General features: G+C 40.6%; 1 pseudogene; it reads left to right on the top strand.

The window, feature by feature from the left end:
- Positions 1–2,229: 2,229 nt before the first annotated feature.
- On the top strand, positions 2,230–3,263 carry LOC102863956 (annotated as a pseudogene).
- The last annotated feature ends 19,463 nt before the right edge of the window (positions 3,264–22,726 follow it).

Raw genomic sequence — 22,726 nt, 5'->3', positions numbered from 1 at the left:
TGTGGTCTGTGCAAACTTGATTCCACTCTAAATGCCATGCATTTCAGTAATTTCCTCAGGGAAGATATGTTTGAAAGCACTCATCTTTCAAATCTCTGCAAGTAATTATCGAACATGTATTTAAAGCTAAGAAGCCCCTGTGCTTAAATATACCAAACACAGGCTACAGCTCACACATGGGTGTATATATACAGGTTTCTTTATATCAATTAGCAGACCTGTTGCCAGACTCTGGAAGGAGTTAAGCTGGCACTTTGTAATAAATTTAGAGCAATTTAAAAAACAAATGGCATACATCAAGTGCCTAATAGGAAACTATAGGGTGTAGTCTGAAGGTGTTGTGCTATTCACCCAAAGACAGTACCTCTCTGGTGGTTCAAATCCACCAGTGACTTTTTGGGGAGAAATATGAACAATCACTTCTCATGTGATTTACAGCTTTGGAAACCCAATAGAGGGTCAGGTAAGACTTGATTCTGACTTGGTGCCAATGAGTAGGCAAGTGAAATTCCTAATATTAAAACAATAGATTTCACCAATTGGAGCATCAATGAAAAAAAAGCGTGAGATGATCTAGGTCCAATAGTGATTGATTTTATAAAATATAACGTATGAGAATGATTGTATGAAACATAATGCAAATGAAGGACTGTGTGAAACACAGTGTATATAAACGTTGTAAGCAAACCAATTTAAAAAATAATGTAAAATAGAATGTTTATGAGTGATTGTATGGAACACAATGAAAGATTGTATAAAATAATGCATATGAATGAAACATAATGCAAAGGACTTGTTAAATGAAAACTAATAAACATATTTTTTAAAAAGTGTACATGACTATAGTTGCAATGTCTAATCCCATTATGCATTATTAGAGGTGCTTCTATACATATACCACCAACCTTTAAAATCAGGATTGCTTTTCACATATTCACACAAATGTAAGAAATGGATTTTTAAATTAGTTTATTGGTGCTCTCAGGAGAGTAAGCCCTCAAGCTATATTTCAATAAAGATTAAGAATCTCATTCCAGATACCAGTTAAGTGTAGAGAAAATAACTATTGCAAAGAGACAAAGAGGAGTTTTGGTTTCCTACAATATGCTTGCCATCTGCTAAGTGTGTTGTTGACGTGATCTCAGATGTAGCAGCACCACTGAGGGGCAGAGGTGGGGGGCAGTATCATTCCTTCCAGTTCGCAGATGAAAACACTGAGGTTCACACAGTCAAGTATAGGTATTACCAGAATCAGATTGGGCTTCTGTTCTAACAACTATCATAAGTCAGCTCTGGCATAAATGGAATACTTCTTGGTTTTAATTTTCAATACTATTACCTCTCCTTTCCAGTGTCTTTATAAATTACTATCTGAGAAGGACAAATTCAGCAAATTATGTGATATAACCTTACATGCAGTCCACGTGCCTAACAATAAGATGTGAAAAAAACAAAGTGACTCATCATAACTCAAATACACTGCAAGTGAGGACTGCTTGTATTGAGACAGACTTGGAGTCTTTGTTGATGTTATTGACTCTAACTTTAAGAAAGTTGGATGTTAAGAAACTCTAACTTTAAGAAAGTTGGATGTTAAGAAAACTAAGCCTATGGAAGGGGTTTCAGCACTTGTACTCCAGTGGGCAGACCCAGAGCAGTGGTGCTCACTCTTGGCTGCATGCTGGGATCACCACTGATCCAGGCTTTGAAATCTTTGCTTGGAAGGCATCGATCTGCATCTCTGCCTTCACAGAGCTTCAGAATGTCTGGAGGATTGTTCAAACAGATTGCTGGCCTTGCGACTTCAGAGGTCCTGAGGTGAGGTGGGCTTGAGGATTCGCTTTTTTAACAAGTTCCTTGGTGCTGCTGCTGGTGGGTCTGGAACATTACCTTATGAGCATTTGCTTCTCAAAGTACTGACTTGAAGCTTCTAAATCAAAGTAACTTAGAGACTCTAATGCATGTTTCTGGGCCTTGGGTCAGTTCTGTAAGATCAGAGTTTCAAGGACAACTCTTCTAGGTGATTCTTCTTGGCTGAAGTTTGAGAATGTTTATCAAAGTAGGCCTTTGAGGATTTGCAGTCTTGCAGGCCCTGTCAATGGTTTTCTCTGGCTCTGCCTCTCCGTGATCTCCTGGGCCGATCTTTCCGCTTAGAATGCGGACCTGAATCTAGCTCCTCTTTCTTCCACCCAAACTACCCCCCTATGGTAGAAAGAACTAGACTGCCAAATGGAGATGCCACCAGACAGTCCTACAGGAGAAAAGAACACCTATCTCTCCACCACAACAACAATGGAAAAAGAACTACCAAGAGAATAATGATTCAATGACTCAGATTAGGCAGGAGCTCAAAGACCCTCCTACTGAGATTCTTGACCTGGACAGAAGCCTAGGTTCAGCCTGTCAAATTCTAGAGAATCCTCAGGAGATTGAAAACTAGCCACTGGCCTGGAAAGAAATTCTGATAAGTCTCATGAATCACCTAGTGAGCTTCCAGAGCCCCATCAGGCCTCTAATCTGTGGTATTGTCCTGATGGGAGCTTTATCAAGAAGATAGTAACCTGTGGCCAAGGCTTGGATAAACCTAAACTGGGCTCCTGTTGCAGGGTATGGGTTTGGGGGTTTCCTTTTGGATCAGGACTGCCAGAGGGCTGGACTGAGCTAACTTTGGGGGTAGGGCCATGGAGGGTGGAAACTTGGGGAGAGCTCTTAGAAAAATGTTTGGAATCGATGTGTCAAGACGAGAAGGCAGAGCTTCAGCTCCCTGGGAACTCTGGCCCTCCTATCAGGCTCACACCGGCTTCCTTCACTCCTGGCCGGGACTCCTAGGAGCTGGAAGTCAGCAAGATAGAGGCCTTGGCCAGGGAGGAACGTGCTAAGGATACAGAATTATTTCAAGCTGGCAACCCTGAAGGGGCTGCCCGATGCTATGACTGTTACTGACCCAACCCCTACCTGGCCCCCCTGAATGAACTTCATGCCAATCTGGCTGCATGTCAGCTGCTTGTAGGGCAACCCCAGTTGGCAGTCCAGAGTGGTGACAGGATGCTGGAATGAGAGCCTTGCCACTTGAAGACCTTGTACCAAAGGGGAGATGCCCATGCTGCCCTTGGGAACTTGGAAAAAGCACTGATGACCTCAAAAAGGTGCTGGCCATAGATCCAAAGAACAGGGAAGCTCAAGAGGAGCTTCGGAAGATGGATATTTAGGGGAATAAACAGGATGCTGGGCTGGCTCAGGGTCTATGAAAGATGTTTGGCTGATTAAAGGACTACCCTTAAAGAGTAAAATAAAAAAAAGTCTTTCGTTTTAATTTACCTCATCAAGTTTATAGGAGTCTCTGGATAGTGCAAACAGCTACCTCACTCAATTGTTAATAAAAAAATTAGTCTACCTGGTTGCTGTGTAGATGAGTCAGAACCAACCCATACCTGACCTTTCAGTGGGTTTTCAGAGGCAGCTAATCTCAGAGCAGGAAATTGCCCATCATTCTCTCATGGAGAAATTGGTGGATTTGAACCACTTGCCTTTGTGTTGCCTGTGGAACCCCTTACCACTAAGCCACCAGAGATCCCTAGAGAAGAATCTTTAATCCACATAGTTGTTGTTGCTGTTGTTGTGTGTCATGGCGTTGGAACGGACCCATAGCTGACCCTCACACTGGTGTTTAGAGGCAGGAGGAGCTTGCTCATCCTTATCCTGTGGATTCGAACCATATATCTTCAGGATTGCTGCACAGCTTCTTACCACTAGGTCACCAGAGCTCCCTAATCTACATGTTGTTGTAATGTGCCATTGAGCCAATTCTGACTCATGTTGTTGTTGTTGTTTACTGTAGAGTTGGAAATGACCCATAGCTGACCCTCCAGCAGATTTTCAGATGTAGTTAATTAAACAGAAGGAGATTGCCCATCCTTCTCCTGCAAAGCAGCTGGTGGCTTCGAATTGCAGGCCTTCAGCATTGCCACTAACGACCCTATGTACAACAGCTCTGAACCCTGCTCTAGCCTGAGCTGATTTCACTGTAAACTACACACCTACTCCCATTACCCTAGTCCCTGAGTCAGTCCATCTCATCCAAGGCCATCCTCTCTTGCGCTGTCCCTCAACCCTTACAAGCCTGATGTCTTAAAAGAAAAACATGGCAATTTATTTTCAAAATCACAGCCATTGAAACCTCTGAAGATTACTGTGCGCTGATTCTCCAACTGCCATGATTGGAAATGACGCCCTAGCCAGTGGTTTTCTCATCATCTACATGAGAACTACCCCATTTTGCAAGACAACTGCGCAGCGGAGAAGCGTTTACACTTGGCCATTAGCTGCTGTTGTGCCTTGTTTCTTTAGAATGCCCATAAGGGACCAATGCTTCACAGATGGAGCCTGCCAACAAAACACAGACACCCATTCACTGATTTTCTGAGACGCTCTCTGATTGTCAAGTTGCCAGCTCATCAGGGGGGAGAGGCCTGGCTGATTGGGTGGGTGGTTTCATGCTTCCCCAAAGACATGAGATCAGGAGGCCAGCAGCCCATCAAAGAGCCCCTTGCCCTTCCCCTCGCTATTTCACCTTCAGCTGTTGAGTGTGATTAATCCCTGAGAAAATAAAGCCCGAGCTCTTGAGTTTGAAGGACTCTGCTTGGAGCCCGATGTTCTGCACTCAGCCGGAAAGCTGGGTTAGCTGGGGGCTTCCTCAGCTCGGGAAGTCTGCAGCAAGAGCCATTCGCAGGCAGGGTGAGGAAGCCCCGCCCAGGCCCGGAGGTGCCCTGCAGAGGTGCAGGTGCTTCCCGCTGGCCCCCTGCCCCTCAGCTGTGCTCTCCAAAGTGAGGCCAGATGCCAAGAGTATTTATAGCCTTTGCAGGCAAAGGATCTCTGCTCACCGGGGGGCTTCCTTACGTGCAGGCCAGTGGAGCCCCCTCTCTAGATGATGGGAAGATCTCAAGGCTAAGGTCCTTACCTGAAGTTAGAAATACAAGAGAATTGCAAATGAGGGAGGAAATAAGGTCACTGGAAAAGATCTCCCACCGATCTATTCATTTCTCCAAAGCATGTCCTTTGCACGTTTGAGAATTCCACCACGGGAGGCCCTGTTGACCATCTGAAGATGTGCTTACAATGAATGTAGGAGGGTGAAGGTCCCCAAGCCAAGCTAGACCCTCCAAGAGGCCCTTGAACAGCAACCAGCTTCGCTTTCCACAAACCTGTCAACACAATGATCCTCTTTTCCTTTTCGGGGCTTCTGTTCAGCTCTTTTAGTTTCAAAAGAGAAATGATCACACACAGCTCTCAGCCTGTCTTGCTTTGCGCCCTGTGGGTGGCAGCAGAGTCCCCCCAGGTGACACCTAGCAGGGGCGTCAGCACGTGGTGAGGCTGGGCCCATAGAGCGCCCCCACTCGCATATGGGATGGTGTTTGGGGGAGCTTGTCAGTTTTCGCTGGGGGGCCCTGAGTCGAGACTGCAGCTTGTCAGCTAAAAGTTTCTAGGTGAAATCTTGAAATCTGAGGGGGAAAACAAACAAAACAGCAAGTGTTCCGGAAAGGGTTTCACTTCCTAACTGGCAGGGAGCCTGAGATCAAACCTGTTACTCAGAGTCACTCATGAAATGCCTGTAAGAGGCACAATCTGGCCTATTGTTGAATCTGAGGCCCCGGCTTCTCCCAGGGGCACCCTGAGTGGCAGGAGCAGAGACGCCCCTGTGGCTGAGTCCAGGGCTCTGGGCCATTTTCTTGACAGGCTTTGATGAGTATGTCTACACAAGAGCCCAAGACTCCTGGAAACCACATTTTGGGTAGAAGTTTAGAAAATTCCTTCCTAAAAATGGGGAGGAATTCAGGTTTTTGGGGTTTTTTTGTTTTTTTTTTTTAAGAAGCCCTGACATGCATAACATTATCAGACTGTTAACTGAAAAGTCAACAGACAGTTCAATCTCAACAGCCCCTCTTCAGGAGACAGATAAGCAGACTCTTCCTATAGAAGCTGACAACCTCAGAAATCTGAGGGAGGGAGGATGGCCATGAGATGGAATTGACTGGAAAGCAGTGGGTTAGGTTAGGTTGGGTTGGTTGGGTTCAGGCAAGAAGGGGAGGCCCTGGGTTGTGCAACAGTTAATGCCTTCTGATATTAACTGAAAAGTTGGAGGTTCAAGTCTTTCCAAAGGTGCATGAGAACAAAGAGCAGGCTATCTGCTTACCTATTTTGACACATATGGGGTGACCATGAGTCAAGGTAGACTCAAGGGCATTTGGGTTTCTGGCAGGCAAGAATGGAATGACACATTGTTTGATAGAAGCAATGCTTTTTATTGTAATAATTAGAGCCAGACACTTAAAACTGATAGTAACCAACATGTGCACTTTTGGGGAATCAGTCATGCTACCAAGCACTCATACATTTTTCTCTCTTTTATAATCATAGTCATAACCAACTCATAGTTGGGGTTCCAGTGCTATAAATTGCATAGGAGGAAGACTACCCACCTTTCTTTCTCCTGAAGGAGGCACAGCCTTTGGGTTAACAGTGCAACTCCCTGCAGACTATGCCGCAGAGTTCACACATTATATCACCTCATTCTCACAAGACCCCAATGCCATAAATGAAACTACTGTAGAGCAGAGGAGTAAGAGGCCGAGAGAAGGTGAAGAATTTGTTTCTTGTCATAAGACAAATACGGTAGAGTTGGGATTAAAACATGCTTGTGTATTCCTTAGTGGGTAAGTTATGCTGTCAACCCAAAGGCATTAGTCTGAATCCACCAGCTGCTTCTCAAGAGATTGATGGACAATCTCCTTCATCTGATTTAGAGCCTCTGAGAACCTGCTGGAGGCTCAGCTCTGAGTCAATTCCAACTCAACAGCAATGAGTGAGTGCATCTGCCACAGATCTGTACCCTCAAAACATGGCGATGCTGGTTAGAGACAGGCCTCAAGAGCGTGACAGGTTTGTGGTGGCTTCTGGCTTCCTTACATTGCGCAGATGTATGGCTATCTAGGACGTTAAGACTTAGCAACCCCCTGAGCACCAGTTTACAGGGAGAGCTGCTCCCGCTGGCTCAGGACCCTCCTGAAGCCTCCATTTGCTGCTGGCTTTGTAACAGCTTTCCACCAGATACCAGCCAGGTCCATCTCCCTCTGGAGTTGGTTCAACTAAGGTGATAGCTTTAGCACTTCATTTAGACCATATTCTTTTTGGCTCCTGCCAAATGGAAGTATTTTCCCTGGCTTTGGGGTGTGGTGATGGTGGTGGCAATCAGACCAAGCAGAAAAAAAGGCAGCTGGCAGACACCAAGGTGTCAACAGAGGTAGAGATCAGTGATGGTGGTCAGGTGCCCTGCCATGGGAGTAGCATTGTTCTTTCCTGGGCAGTCTGCTGATGAGATAAATGGAAGTGTACAATGTGGAAGGGGCACACAGCACAGAAGTTACACTGCTTGGGCTTGAAGGTCTTGGTAGTCAGGTATGATCATTTTGTATGTCTGCTTTAAATTTTAGCTACATAGTAACTATGACAACACCATGTATATACCACAGGGTTTTTGATGACTGATTTTTTCAAAGTAGCTCTTGAGACCTTTCTTATAAGGCTCTTCTGGGCAGATTGGAATGTCCAACCTTTGTGTCTGGCCCAAGAACATTAACAATTTGGGATGCCCAGGGACCCCTCCACGCATTTGCTGTTGCTATCCAATAGGATCCAGGAGTAAAGTAAGTACCATTGATGTCATTAACGATATCATTCGATGATTTCCACACTGTTGGATCACCTTTATTTGAATGGAATAACCATGAATCTCTTCCAGTAAGTTGGCCAGATAGTTGTCCTCCAAATTTCTTGGCACAACCAGCCTGGTAAGCACTTCCAAGGCAGCATCTATTTCTTGAAATATGTCAACTGGTATATCAATTCCTGGGGTCTTTCTTTTGTGCCAATCCTTTCAGAGCAGCTTGAACTTCTTTCATCACCATTGCCTCTTGAACATAAATTGTTTCATGAAATTCTTCTGTGTCAGCCAGTTATTTTTGGTACAGTAACTCCATGTACCCCTTCCATCTTCTTTTGATGCTTCCTTGATCACTCATCATTCTACCCACAGCATCCTTAAATATTGCAACTCGAGGCCTGGATTTGTTCTTCAGTTCCTTCAGCTTAAGAAATGCTGAGCGAGTTTAACCCTTTTGGTATCCCGACTCCAGCTCTTTGCACATTTCATGATAATACTTTACTTTGCCTTTCCGTACTCCCCTTTGAAATCTTCTGTTCAGCTCCTTAAATTTCTTGCTTTCTTCCCTTTGCTTTGACATCTCGGCACTGTGGTGCAATATTCAGAGTCTCTTCTGACATCCATATCAGCTTTTTCTTCCCTCCTCTTTGTAATGACCTTTTGCATTCTTCATGACAATATTCTTGATATCCTCCCACAGCTCATCTGGACTTCGCTTTTTAGTGTTCAAGGTCTCATATCTGTTCCTAAAAAATTTTTTTATTCAGGTGGGATAGACTAAAGGTCAAATTTTGGTTCTTGAAGATTTAATTTTCTTTCGTTTCAGTTTGAACTTGCATATGAGTACTTGGTCAGCACATGGCCTAGTTTTCACAGCTAATATTGAACTTCTCCAACAATTCTTTCCACAGATGTAGTCAATCTGAATCCTCTATAGACCATCAGGTGAGGTCCATGTACATAGTCACCTTTTATGTTTCTTATAAAATAGGTAAGGTCCAGTGTGAAAAATAATGTGAATTTGGCAAATAAACCAGTATATATTTTTAAAAAGAATACACACACACACACACATCACCCAGGCACATTATCAGAGAAAACTAAGGAAAATATTTTTATTAAACAATAAAATAAAACATTTTTTAAAAAGGCATTTGCAGTGAATAAATAATTGACTGTACAAAATTCTATCATTTTATCTCCAACCTCATTTCTATCACCAAGCCTCTGTTTTCTGACTATTGATCCTTCTCTGTTCTCAATTTTTTGCATGTCAGTATTATTTATTGTTAATGATTTCAGCTTTCTCAGTTCCAAAATAAACACTTTTGATGACAGCAGTCGGAAAATCAAAAGATGAATTATGTTAGGGAAATCTGGTGTCAGGGACTGCTCCAGAGTGCTGAAAAGCAGTGATGTCAGTCGAGAGGCTAAAGTGCACCTGATCCAGACCATGATCTTCACAAACACTTGCTATGCATCGGAGAGGTAGGCAATGAGCAAAGATGACAAAAGAAGAATTGATGACTTTGAGTTGTGGTGTGGACCACCACAAAAACTAACAAGTTTGTTCTGGAGAGGGTGAAACCAAGCTGTTCCTTGGAGGTGAGGATTTTGAGACTTCATCTCACATACTTTGGTCATGTAGCCAGGAGGGACCAGTCTTTGGATAAGGCTAATATGCTTGGAAGGGTAGAGGGACATTGCAGAAGATGACCCTGGATGAGATAGATTGACACAATAACTGTTGTAATGGGTGTTGACATGTCAGAGACAGTGAGATTGGCTCAGGATAGAGAAGGGTTCATGCATAGGGTTGCTGTGAGTTGTAGTTGACAGCACAAAACAACAACAGCAACATTGAAGTCATTGGTTAATTAATGGATAATGCAGTAAGTGAACCAATTAACAAATTAACAACTAGATTCTTTATGATAAAGGTCTACAGAGGATTACCTAGATCTGAAGTACATTACTTTCCCACTGGGAAAAAGTAAAGCAAAGACTGCCCATTGGAGAGCTCCTATGCTGGGCAGAAATAGAAGGTCTTAGTTTCCCCAACTTGTTCCTTATGCATAGCCTTGGACAAATGAAGTCAGTTAGAGATCCCTTATCACTTTATTTGAAGTTCTTTCTCGAAGTAGGACATGAGCAGGACCTCCAGGCTGCCAGAAGAAAGGTGGAGATAGTCTAGGTGTGGCCCTGGTTGTCAGTGTTTCCACTTCTCCAAGCAGGATCTCCTTATCCGCTTATCTCTTCAAATGTTGTCTTTCCATCAGTTCTACCCCTCATCTCTAAGAACTCCTCTAGGTCCTCCGCTCTGGGCTATAGCCCAGGTACCCTCCCCATCTCTCCACCATCTTTTCTCTCTTATTCCAACCATTTCCTAGATGTCCCAAAATCTAAAAAACCAACTACACTTGAGTTTATTCCTCTTCACAACAATATTCTATCCTAAGATCCCACTTCTGATAAAGGTATCAGATCAAAATCTGATTGATGTACCTTTTCATCTTCACCCTCAGTTCCTTTGCCGATGTCTCAGCTGTTCACCTTTCTATTACTTCTAATTCCAGATCTTTGGGGGAGCTCTACAAGACGTACTACTGTCCTGCAGGTGCCAGCAGCAGAAGCGGGATTGAAAATGTGGGGTCTGACAGGACTGGGAGCACAACATCTTGTTTTTGACAATGAAACTATTTGGTTATCAGAGTCTGAGTAAACAGCCTGGCTGAGGAAGCCTCTGTTATCAGCTTGGGAAAACACATTTGTTTTCTTGATTCCTTGCATCTGGCATGTGGTATGCTGGATAAGCAATCCTGTTTGCTTAAAGTATATTTGTCACTTTCCCTTGAAAATGTTTCTTCTAGCTCTAAACCTTTCCACATTGAGGTATGATGTGAAGTGGTATTTTAGGCAATTCCTCTCCTATGATATTTCGGCCTATTGCAATTGCATTTTTACCTTCTCATTTATTCATGTAGTTTTTATTCATAGAAAGCTCTGGTGGCGTAGTGTGTAGAGAATTAACCCAAAACTGACACCTCTCGGGCAGTTCAAATCCACTGGCTGCTCTTTGGAAGAAAGATGGGCGATCTCTTCCTGTGCAGTTATAGCCTCCTGAAAACCCATTGGAGGGTCAGATATGAGTTGGTTCTGACTCCACAGCAGTGATGAGAATTGATACCAGGTGAACCAACCAGATTGGGAATAGTTGGGTCTCTATAGCCAGATGGCTTCGGCTCCAATCCCAGCTGTGCTGTCTTCTAGAATGTGTTAATTAATCTCTTCCATCCTTAATTGTCTCTTATGTAAGTATGGTTAGAGTGTCTATTTCAGAAGTGAAGGGGGATTAAAATATAGCCTATTATGTACACTGTTTTATACAATTTTTAATTCTTTAATAACACTTCAACAATGGCCTTGTGGTAAGAAGCTGCAATGCCAACTCAAAGACTCACCGTCAAAATCTACCAGCTGCTGTGTAGGGAAAAAATGGGCATTCCCCTGTGTGATTTGCTACTGTTAGGTGCTGTTGAGTTAAGTATGACTCATAGCAACCCAATGAACAACAGATCTGAATCTTGTTCTATCCTGTGCCATCATCTTCATTTCTGTTATACTACTCCTTCAGCCACTGTGTCAGTCCAGTTAGTTGCGGGTCTTCCTCTCTTTCATCAACCTTCTACCTTTCCAAGCATGATGTATCTCTCCATGGAATAACCTCTTCTAGCGATATGACCAAAGTATGTGAGATGAAGCTTTGTCATCATTACATGCAAGGAGCATCTGCCTGCACTTTCTCCAAGACATATCTGTTTGTTTTGTTGGCAATCCATGGAATATTCAGAATTCTTTAACACCACAGCTCAAAGGCATCAATTATTTTCAGTTATCTTTATTCATTGTCCAGCTCTCAGATACATCACAAGTGATTGAAAAGACCATGGTCTTAATCAGACACATCTTAGTTTTTAAAGTTATATCATTCCTCCTCAATAATTTGGAGAGGTCCCTGACTGCAGATTTTCCCTAATGCAATACTTCTCTTAAACTCCTGACTGCAGGTACCAAGAATGTTGATTGCAGATCCAACATGAAGTCATTGACAGTTTCACTATTTTTCCCATCTATCATGATATTACCTATTAGTCTAGTCATGAGAATTATTGTTTTCTCTGACTTTCAATAACCTATATTGAAGACTACAGTCTTTGATCTCCAATATTGTAGTTTTCTTTATAAAGGTCTTTTGTGTTTCTAGTTAGGTTTTTCCAAAGTATTTCAATTAGTGGCTGGTTATTGTAAGTGGTATTGTTTTCTTAGTTTCATTTTCTGTATTTTCTTTGTTATTGTAGAGGAATTATACTGATTTATGTATATTGATCTTATATCTTGCCACTCTACTAAATTGGTCTCCTAGGTCTAATAGGTTTTTTTGAGAGTCCTCAGAGTTTTCTGCATACACTATCATATTATCTTCATAAAGTACTATTTTTACCACCTCTTGTGCAATTTACTGCTTCTGAAAATCTGCTGGAGGGTAAGCTATGAGTCAGTTTCAACTTGATGGCATATAATAACAATAGTACTTGGTCATGAAAATTAAAGGGATGAAGTATCAGTAATATAAAATTCTTACTCAGGAAAATCTCATTAGAGCTCTGATATACTGCTGGTGGGATTGTAAAGGTATAAAACCACTATAGAAAACAGTTTTGTACTTCCTTAGAAAGTTGGAAATGGAAGTATCATTTGATTCAGCAAACACACTATATGGTTTATGTCCCAAAGAAACCACAGCTGCAACACAAATTGACATCACACAATCATGTTTGCTGCAGCATTATATACCATAGCAAAGAGATGCAAATAATGATCAAGGGATAGATGGAGCTATATATTAAAAAAAAAACTATGGTCCACTCACTTAACGGAGTACTTTGCAACACTAGAAAACGATAGTGAATAAATGAAACACTGTGTAACATGGGTACTTACAGAGGACATTATGCTAAGTAGAATAAATAAATCACAAAGGATGCACATTGTATAAGTCCACTTTCATAAAATGCTAAGGAAAAGTTTACACAGAAAAAATCCCTTTTAGACAGTTGCCAGGCATGGGAAAGGAGGGAGAGGGGATTAAAAATTAGTAAATAGATAGTACACACATATTAAGATGAGTAAAAAAAGTAAAAGCTATATCCAGTCAAGGGACAATCAGCATAATTTCACTAACAAAAGGTAAGACACAAGTGTAGAAGAATTAATGGAAATCAGAATCACAGTGAAAAAGTGAGAAAAAATGTGATACATTGTGAGTATTGAAATGAATGTTCTAAAACAAAATCTGTATGAATAGTTGAGTGAAAATTTCATTCACTTTGTAAAATTTCACTCAAATCACAATTCAGAAAAGAAAATTCTACTGAAGTCAGAAAAGTAGTATATAAACAATCCTGACCCAGGCTGGCACGGGGGACTGGTGGTTGTTGTTAAGTGCCGTCGAGTCACTTGCGACTCAAAAAATGTAGAATTTTTTCAGCTGGGATTTTTATTTTATTTTATTTTATTTTTACAAAAAAGCCAGAAGATGTCTTTTATACTAATATATAGGAAACATAGATTCCGTCTTCACAAATCTGTCTTGAAGCTTGGATACTGTTGAGAAAGAAAAAGAAGGGCTAAAATAGTGAAGAAAAAGTAGTTTAAAATAATTGACTCACAAATTAGCTTCAGTAAAGAGGTAGATCTGTAATAGTTCAACATACAAATTAAAATTATCTAAAATAACATTTTCCATGTACAGAGAGCAAGATAAACTGTTCCATAGTGGCATCCACTTCCTAAACTATCTGCCTCTGGAAACCCTATGAACTTTGATAAATGACAATTGTTATAGAAAGGCTTCATGCCTTTTATTCATAGGGTCACTCTGAGTCATGCTCGACTCAACCTCAATCAACAAGACAACAACATTGATTAAAACAATCTAAGTAGAATCATTATTATTGGCATAAATCCAGATAATTAGTCTCTTAGTCATACATAAGAGTCCTTCAATAGTATATATGGTTAAGTATTTTGGCTACCAGTCAAAGGTTTGGTAGTTTGAACCTAAACTACCCAGGGGTGCCATAGGAGACTGTTCTGGCCATCTGTTTGTGAAAGGACACAGCCTTACAAACCCTGTGAAGCAGCTGCCTCTACTCTGCACACTTGGCCTTTGCCACGAGTTAGAACTGGCTTGACAGCAAACAACTATAGTCATTAATGTGGTAAGATATTGGCATTTTAAGGAATGCATTTATTTAATAACTTTTAAAAAAATATCATTTTCAAGCTGGAATTTGCACTTATGATTAATAAATTGGAAATTAATCTTTGTCTGTGGATCATTGTTTTGTTGTTACATGCTATTAAGTTAGAACCAACCCATAGTTGATGCTACACTGGGTTTTCAGAGGGAATAAATAGCATAGGAGGAGACTGTTCATCTTTTCTCCCAGAGAGCAGCTGGTGGATTTGAACCATGTGCCTTTGGGTTGTCAGGCAGCTCCTTACTGTTAGGCTACTAGAGCTCCCTGTGTCCCTGTGTGAATCATTCTATCTTTAATAGAAAAAGTGCTCTCTCTCTCGTCTCTGAATTAGTAAAGTCATAGCAAATGTTGTAGCAAGAGGATATTTGTGTGCAGGGGTGGGAAGGGATAGTGGGGTAATAAAATTGCATAAAACAAATCATTTGACAATTCAGCCTTTTTTATTATATGTAGTTCAGTGATATTTTGTCCATAATATTGTGCAACTGTCATCATAACCTTTTTCCAAATTATCCCAACACCGTGACAAGAAATCAGTTCTCCCTTCACACCTTGTTCTCCTTCCTTCCCATCTCTAGTGGTAACCAGTAGTGAACTTTGAACTCCGTATGTTCTTCTATTTCACACATGTGAGATCATGTAATGTCCCTTTGTTGCTGATTTCTCTAACCCACCATAATGGTTTCAGGTTTTATGCATGTTGTGGCATGTATCAAGACTTCATTTCTTTTCATGGTTGGTTATTTTCAACTCTATGCATCTGTCATGTTTTGTTTATCCATTCATTTGCTATAGACTTTTGGGTAGTGTCTACTTTCTGATTCTTTGTAAATAGTGCTGCAATAAGTAGGAGTGTCTGTGAAAATTTTTGTCTGTGTTTCTGTTTTTAGTTGAGTATATAATAGAAGTTAATCTAGATTATAGTAACCTTTACTTACTGTGAGAAGATGAATCTAAATAACTTCAGCGAGTCTTGTCTTTTGTCCTCATTCAGAACTTCTTTCTTGAATAAATATTTTTATAAGAAACAACTTGTCAAATAAGTCCTCTCGATTTGTAGTTTGTTCAAGTGTTTACCAAAGTTAGATGCTGAAAATTGGAAGCCTTTTCTATTTCATTCCATTCCAGTACACAATATAAATTCATCTCATTAAAAATAGAAGCTTCATCAAAAGAACCTCCTTGCAAGTCAAGATATTATGTACCCCTGAGCTCCCACAGTTTTAATTTATTCATTTCCTCCTTTGCTTTGGTAGAGATAATTTCAGAGTTCCCTGTGTAAGCTTGCTTTAGATAATTACAATTTACAAAAAGCTTCAAAACCTGAACTTTTTGTGTGCTCTGCTTATTGAATAATTTATTTTAAAAATTGCAACTAATTTTTGTAAAAATGTAACCAGTACTGTAGATTGTTTCCAAAGATTTCAGTAGTATTGCAGGGCATAGAGTTGATTTACAAAGCTGTTATTCAAAGGCTCAAATATCTTTAAAATTAGACTAGTGACAGTCAAAAAGAAGGATAATCTCTAATGCTGACAAGAAGGAAGTTTTGTTGTTATTGCCAATGCCTAGGTTTTTTTGTTTGGTTCTTCTTTTATTTGAGAAAGATACCTACTATCAGTTCCTTGAACAAGAATTTGGTAGTTTGCCTGTTTTGTTTTATTTAGGCATTCTTGTAAGTTTTGACAATGATAGTTTCTATTTCCTTTAGTGGAATAGCACAGCTGCTTTGGACACAACTATGAATTATGTGTTTCACAAATATTTCCAAGTACATTCTGATCTGTAGCTTTCTTAATTTTTTTTGGTAAGAACATTTTTTTGTATGAGTACATGGTCTCCCTACCCCAAATTTGTGTTCATATCACCACTAAACAATACTGTAATGTTGAGATTTTGAACTGAATTTATAACAGTGTTCTCAATAATTTATTTTTTTAAACTTAAAATGAATTTCAAAAGTTGGTAGGTTGTTTTGTTTTAGGTACCCCGAGAAGGATGGGTGGAATCAAACTATCACTGAAAGTTAAGAGTTGAATTGTTAAACCAAAGGTTTCCCTGCCTGTTTGAATTTACGTGCCATTCCTCAGGAGACAGATGGGAAGTCTTTTCCCATGCGTTTTTCAGATGTAGAGTCAGCTATGAGCTGGAATTGTCTAGACAGCAGTGAGGTGAGAGTGAGACATGCAATTCCCTTTAAGCAACTGTTCAGTAGTTCTCCTGCTAATGTAGACCACAAAAAACAGCTAAACTTGTTACTGTTGAATCTATTCTGGTTCATGGTGACCCTACATGTGTCAGAGTAGAACTGGAGTTTTCACTGACCATAATACCATAGGTTGCCAGACATTTCTTGGTGGATTCATACCTTTGGTTAGTAGCTGACTCGAGATTGTGCCATACAGGCAACAACATACACAGACATCAGTTTACTTGTTGTGTATATATAGACTTGGAATTACAATGGGTACTTTGAGCTAAATGATTAAAGTTTTACTAGATGATTCATAAATGTGTTTCTGCAACTACACATACAAATTTGTCATTTAGAGGCACCAAAACTGAAACCAAATCCATTTTGCTATTAAGTCAATTGTGACTCATGGTGACTTTGTTAGACAAAGCAAAACTAACTACTTCTCAGGGGTTTCAAGGTTGTAAATATTTCCAGAAACAGACCATCAGATCTTTCTCCCGCTGAGTGATAGGTGAATTTGAACTGCTGAACTCTTGCTTAGAAGTCAAGTGCTTCTGCTGAACCATTTGATCTCCATTTATTTAAAAGCATACATAAATCAACTACTGAACTATCAGGTCTCCATCAGCCACATTCTTCTTGACTTCTGACTTTTCAAGTAAGGATTGGTACTTCCCAGGTAGATTTGTGTCTGATTTTAATGTGATCAGTTGTATCATCAGGATCAAATGGTGGTGGTTGTTGTTGTTATGTGCAGTCGAGTCGTTTGCGGCTCATAGCAACTCTATGTACAACAGCCCTAAACCCTGCTCTATCCTGTGCCAATTGTACTGCCTCTGACACACCCATCCCAATTACCCCAGTCACTGAATCAATCCACCTCATAGAAGATCCAGTGGTAGGTGGCAAATATAAAAAACATTTTGTATAAGTTATATATTCATCAAGAGGAAGTATTGTAGAATAGGTAATACTTTATCAGAACCTTCAAAGATAGGTTGGTATTGATTGTCAGGTAAATCGTGAGAAGTAATATATATATATATATATACACACACACACACACACACGTAAGTATATATGTATATATATATGTGTGTGTGTATATATATATACTTGTATACTTGTTGTTGTTGCCATTACATTATCTTTTACCCACAAGGACACTGTAGATGACAGAACAAAGCAGCATCTGATTGAGCCTGTTGTTGCAGCATATTTTATTCATCTTACTTGTTGTTGTTGTTGTTATGTGCTGTTGAGTTGTTTGCGACTCATAGCGACCCTATGTACAACAGCCCTAAACCGTGCTCTATCCTGTGCCAATCACATTGCCTCTGACACACCCATCCCGATTACCCCAGTCACTGAATCAATCTACCTCATAGAGGGTCTTCCCCTCCTGCGCTGTCCCTCTACTCTACCCAGCATGATGTCCCTCTCTAAAGACCTGTCTCTCCTTACAACATGTCCAAAGTATGTCAGGCGAAGCCCCAGAATCCTTGCCTCCAAGAAGCAGTCTGGTTTAACCCTCTCTAGGATGAATCTGTTTGTTTTCTTGGCAGTCCATGGTACATTCTCATACAAAAAAGAAATCTAACAAGTGAATACTACTCATAGTTTTATTTATGATGGAATGGGCTTCACGCAGGAGCAATGATTTTATGATTTTGTAAATTACTATCTCATTTGGGAGGAACTGGAGAGCATTATGCTGAGTGAACTAACTCAGTCCCATGAGGACAAATATTGTATAAAACCATTATCGTAGAGTGAGTGTGAGGATCCTAGAGGAGGGTGGGAGGCAGATGGGTGAGGATGGAGGTGGGATTAATCAAAAAGTCACACAGTTTAATGGGTTAAGGGTGAAGGAAATGGGAAAGATCCAGTGAGAAAAACAATGTATTCAAGCTTTGTAAATAAATAAATCAGTATATAAAAAAAGGAATCAAGACAGAAACTAAACATGATAAAGAAAAAATCAATACATTTTAGTGGCTTCATGTTTAGAAGTTGCGCTGCCAACCCAAAGACATGCAGTTCAAATCCACTAGCTACTCTATGGAAGGAAAGATGGGCAACCTCCTCTCATGTGATGTAAAGGCTCTAAAAACCCACTGTAGGGTGAGTTGTGAATTGGTTCCCACTCAATTGTATATAACAGCAAGAGCAAGTACTAAGGTTGAAGTGCTGGTTGTTGCTATTGTTGATATATGCCATCAAGTCGATTATGACTCACAGTGACACAGTGAACTACAGATCTGAACTCTGCTCTGTGCCATCCTCCCCATCTCTGATGAACTTGAGCCATGTTACAGTCACTGTGTTCATCTGTCTTGTTGAGGATTGTCCTCTCTTACAGTGGCCCGCCACCATTCCAAGTATGTTGTCCTTTTCCAGAGATTGACACCTCCTAACAACGTACCCAAAGACTGTGAGATGAAGCTTCACGATCCTTGCCTCCGAAGAACACCCTGGTGCACTTTATTCAGGACATACTTGTTTATTCTTTTGGCAGTCCATGAGGTGATGATAGCATGCAGACACAAGCCTGCTCTGTAGCCTGCGAGGGTCCACCAAACCATGTTCTTGCTTTACAAAGATCCATTGTGAGAGATGACACGGCAGGTTGAAAATTTTTTCATTATTTTGGCAAAAGTAAAATCATCTGATGAAGGTTGCTGTGGGACATAAGTGGAGGCTGGATTATGACAGGCTTTACGATGCTGTGATGGCTAATATTGTAGGTGAATATAGGTAGATCATGATTCTCAGTCTTTTGTCAGCTATTATTTACATAATCTTTCAAATTGTGATCTAATGTGGGCAGCCAATCAATTGAAAGGAGAGCTCCCTTGCTAAGGAATGTCCTGCATCCAATACATAAATCTTGCATTTATGCAAAACTCTCTCTATTCCTCTCTGTTTGTCTCTCTTGATTCTAAGTAGATTTTGACACACTAATCTCTGTAACCCTGTGATCAGGAAGAATCTCCAGGCTGACACCTGAACTATGGATTTGAAACATTCCAGTTTCCATAATTGTAGAAGACATATCTTTGAAAGAAACATCTTTCTATACTTTTTTTTACATGTATTTTCACTGGCTTTGGACTTCTCCAAAATGCTAAAGAGCAAGGATGCCAGTTTAAAGACTAAGGTGTAACTGATCCAAGTTACGGTCTTTTCAGTTGCTCCATATATATCTGAAAGTTGGATAATGAATGACAGAAGAAAAAGTGATGCCCTTGAATGATGGTATTGGAGGAGTATATTGAGTATCCTATGGACTGCCGAAAGAACAAACAAGTCTCTGTTGGAAGAAAAGCAACCATAGTTGTCCTTAGAAGCAAGGATGAGGTGAAACTTTCATATATTTTGGGCATGTTGTCAGGAGAGGCCAGTCCTTGCAAGAAGACACCATGCTGGGCAAGGTTAAAGGTCAGAGAAGGAGAGGAAGATGCTCAACAAGATGGTTTGACACACTGACCTTAACAATGAGCTCAAGGATGTCGGAGATGGTGCAGGATAGGACAAGGTTCAGATGTATTGTTCATAGGGATGCTATGGGTTAGAGTCAACTAGAGGGCACCTAACAATAACAACACTGGTTTAACTCTTCAAGAAAATTCAGCCCTTAACATTTGTATTGAGAGTGTTAGCACCCACTCTATATTTCCTTTGCCTTCCCCAAGCATCTTAATTGGTCATGGTTTTTTCCCTCATAGAATGATCCAAACCATCATTTTTGAAGGATCTGGGCCATTAATAGTCATGTCAGAATCATATCACTAGATTTTAATATTGACTTTAGCCATATACACAGTAGTACTACGAGATACCCAAGAGATCTCTTGTATTCAAGACTTACTAATTTTTGTCTCCATTGCATATTATCAATCTGATTTTTCCTTAGTAATCAGGACCAATTGCAGTAGAAAATACAGTAATCAACCACCCCCTTAATACAGAGGTATGCAAAAGCTTTGGGATACTTTCTGCTACAGTATATCAAGGTAGTCAGACATTTTAACTAAAATATTGAATAATTAATTAATTAATAATTAATGCTTAGAGGACCCATATCAAGAAACTAAGATTGACCTATTTTGTTTCCTGCACCATTATCTCATATCCTTAATAGCCCCAATGACATATATTCCTCAGGTTTTGTTTGTATGTACTAGAAGGGAACACTGGTGGCCTAGGGGCAAGAAACTGCCCTGTAATCCCGAAGGCCATCGGCTGTTCAGTGGGAAAAAGGATTGGCAATCTCCTCTAGTGCAATTAACTGCCTCTGAAAACCTGCTGGAGGGTCAGCTATGGGTTGGTTCCGACTCCACAGTAGTCAACAACAATATACTAGAAAAATCAAACACTTATTGTGGAGTATAGTATACCTCCATGTGGGTCATACTTTATACTTCTTGGGACTCACTGGGGGAATTGAGTCTAGTTAAGACTCTGGAAGCAACAGTGGGCCAGAGAATGGGTCTGGGGGACCTTCAGCAATGTCTTATAAGGCATCTGCCTCAGATGTATATTATGTTCAAGGTGAAACCTAATAGAAAAGGCTCACCAGGTATAGTTGGGCTAAGCTCATTAGATGAAGTGAGAGAAAAAAATTTGTTAACAGGAGTGGTTTGAGAGAGTTTAGGGGTTCCCACTTGATTTTCTGCTTATCGTTCCAATCTCAAGTTTCAGGGTCCCATTTCTTTCCAAACAGGGTCCTCAATCCAACGTTGAGAACTCAATTAGTCTTATAGTTGTGAAGATTTGAGGGTAAGACTTTGGTTTTAGTTTTGGCACTATCAGATGTTACAAGCAATGTTACAATGCCATTCTTTAACAGCACACATAGTTTTCAATCTTTTATATCACGTTTGAGTTGTAATTGTGAAACTTTGAGCTCATCCCTTTCATCACTTTGTCTGGTGAATGTTGGACTAACTAACCAAATTCTTTATACTTCTCATTCTGACAAAATTGTAGCAAAGTATAAAGCATGCAATTACTCAAAGCCTTGTCTCTCGTAGATATTTGATCAATCAGTGGTGATACTTTCTATTGCTACCTCAGGCCATGGATTAGCAGTACTCTCTTACTACTCGAAGCAGCGTCATCTGTGCCTCTAATACTAGCCAGACTTGAGAACTGTTTCAGATAGTGAATTCTTATGACTTTCCTCCTCTAGAACAACAGCCAAATGTAGGCTGGTTGTTTAGAGGAGCAAACCAATGAAGCATGTGTTTATGAATATAGAGAGCAACACTGGGCTCAAGGCAATGGTTCACAAAGTTGTGGAGGCTGACAAGTCATAAGTCCATAGGTTAGGTGTCAGGTGGGAGGCTTCTTATCATTACAGGGCTGACAAACTCAAAAGCAGCATGTCAGATGCTTGCCGCTGGCTGATGGGGCTCTAGGAATATGTGAATGCCTAAATCTTCAAGTGAGATGGCAGGCTTCTGCTTCATATCCCAAGAAATGGAGGTGAGATGATAATGATACAAATGCAGGACTTAGAGCTCAAACTTCTCTAAAACATCTACACATATTAGATTTAATGCATACCACCAAAGAAATGGATTGTCTATTCACATAAGAAAAAAAGAAAACATTCTTTTAGGTCATATCCATTTGCCATACAGCAGTAACTTGTGGTTCCTGTGAAGCTGAACACTATGACACTGATTTATCAAATGTGTTAATGTTTGGTTACCCATGGTGGACAGTGTTTGGTGGAGCTCCCCGATGAAAACAAGCTTGGAAGCAGGAGTGGAATCCACTTCCATAATAACTTGCCTCTAGAAACCCTATGAACCTAGAGAGAGGATGAAAGTTGCACAAGTGTTGAGCACTTTCCTTCATAGGGTCACTATGAGTTGCCTGCGACTCGACAGCACTTAACAACAACATTCATATCAGATACAAATATGGGGTATGAATACATAATACCTTCTGGATTGTTGAGGACTATGGTCTAGCTAAGTCAGCACATAATTTTAATCATTGCAGAACTACTGAAGGAAAACTTCCAGAGAACATATATGGTAGCAGTGGAGGCATTATTAGGGATAATATGGTCTTCATTTGGCTTTCTTGGAGAAGTTGGTAGAAGCCAGCATGGCACATCATGGGTTTTGATGTCATAAATGTCTTCCCAGTTAGTCCAAGGAAGATAGTACAGGATTTTGGAATGTCCACTTCCCTCTCCCCTTTCCTTTACAAAGCAAGAACCTTTGCCAGAGCTCTGTGATGCTTATCTGGGCTCTGCAGAGCTTAGGAATGAGGTCATCCAGGAAGTTGAATCCCTTTGACACAATTGTCTCTACATCCTTGCCTTTTTGTTTTATGGAGAATGACTGGTGACCCCTGTGTTCTTATGTTGTAAGAGCAGCTGTTGGGAAATGGGACGCCAGATGTGAGCTTCTGTGTGAGTGTGCACATCCTTCCCCAGTGACTTGGAAGGTCCAATGTGTATAACGCATG

This window comes from Elephantulus edwardii, unplaced genomic scaffold, assembly GCF_000299155.1.
Source record: "Elephantulus edwardii isolate Elephantulus edwardi_28Jun2011 unplaced genomic scaffold, EleEdw1.0 scaffold00007, whole genome shotgun sequence".
Lineage (NCBI taxonomy): Eukaryota > Metazoa > Chordata > Mammalia > Macroscelidea > Macroscelididae > Elephantulus > Elephantulus edwardii.
The sequence above is the reverse complement of the archived record's forward strand: the minus strand, read 5'-3'. Positions and strand labels throughout refer to the sequence as shown.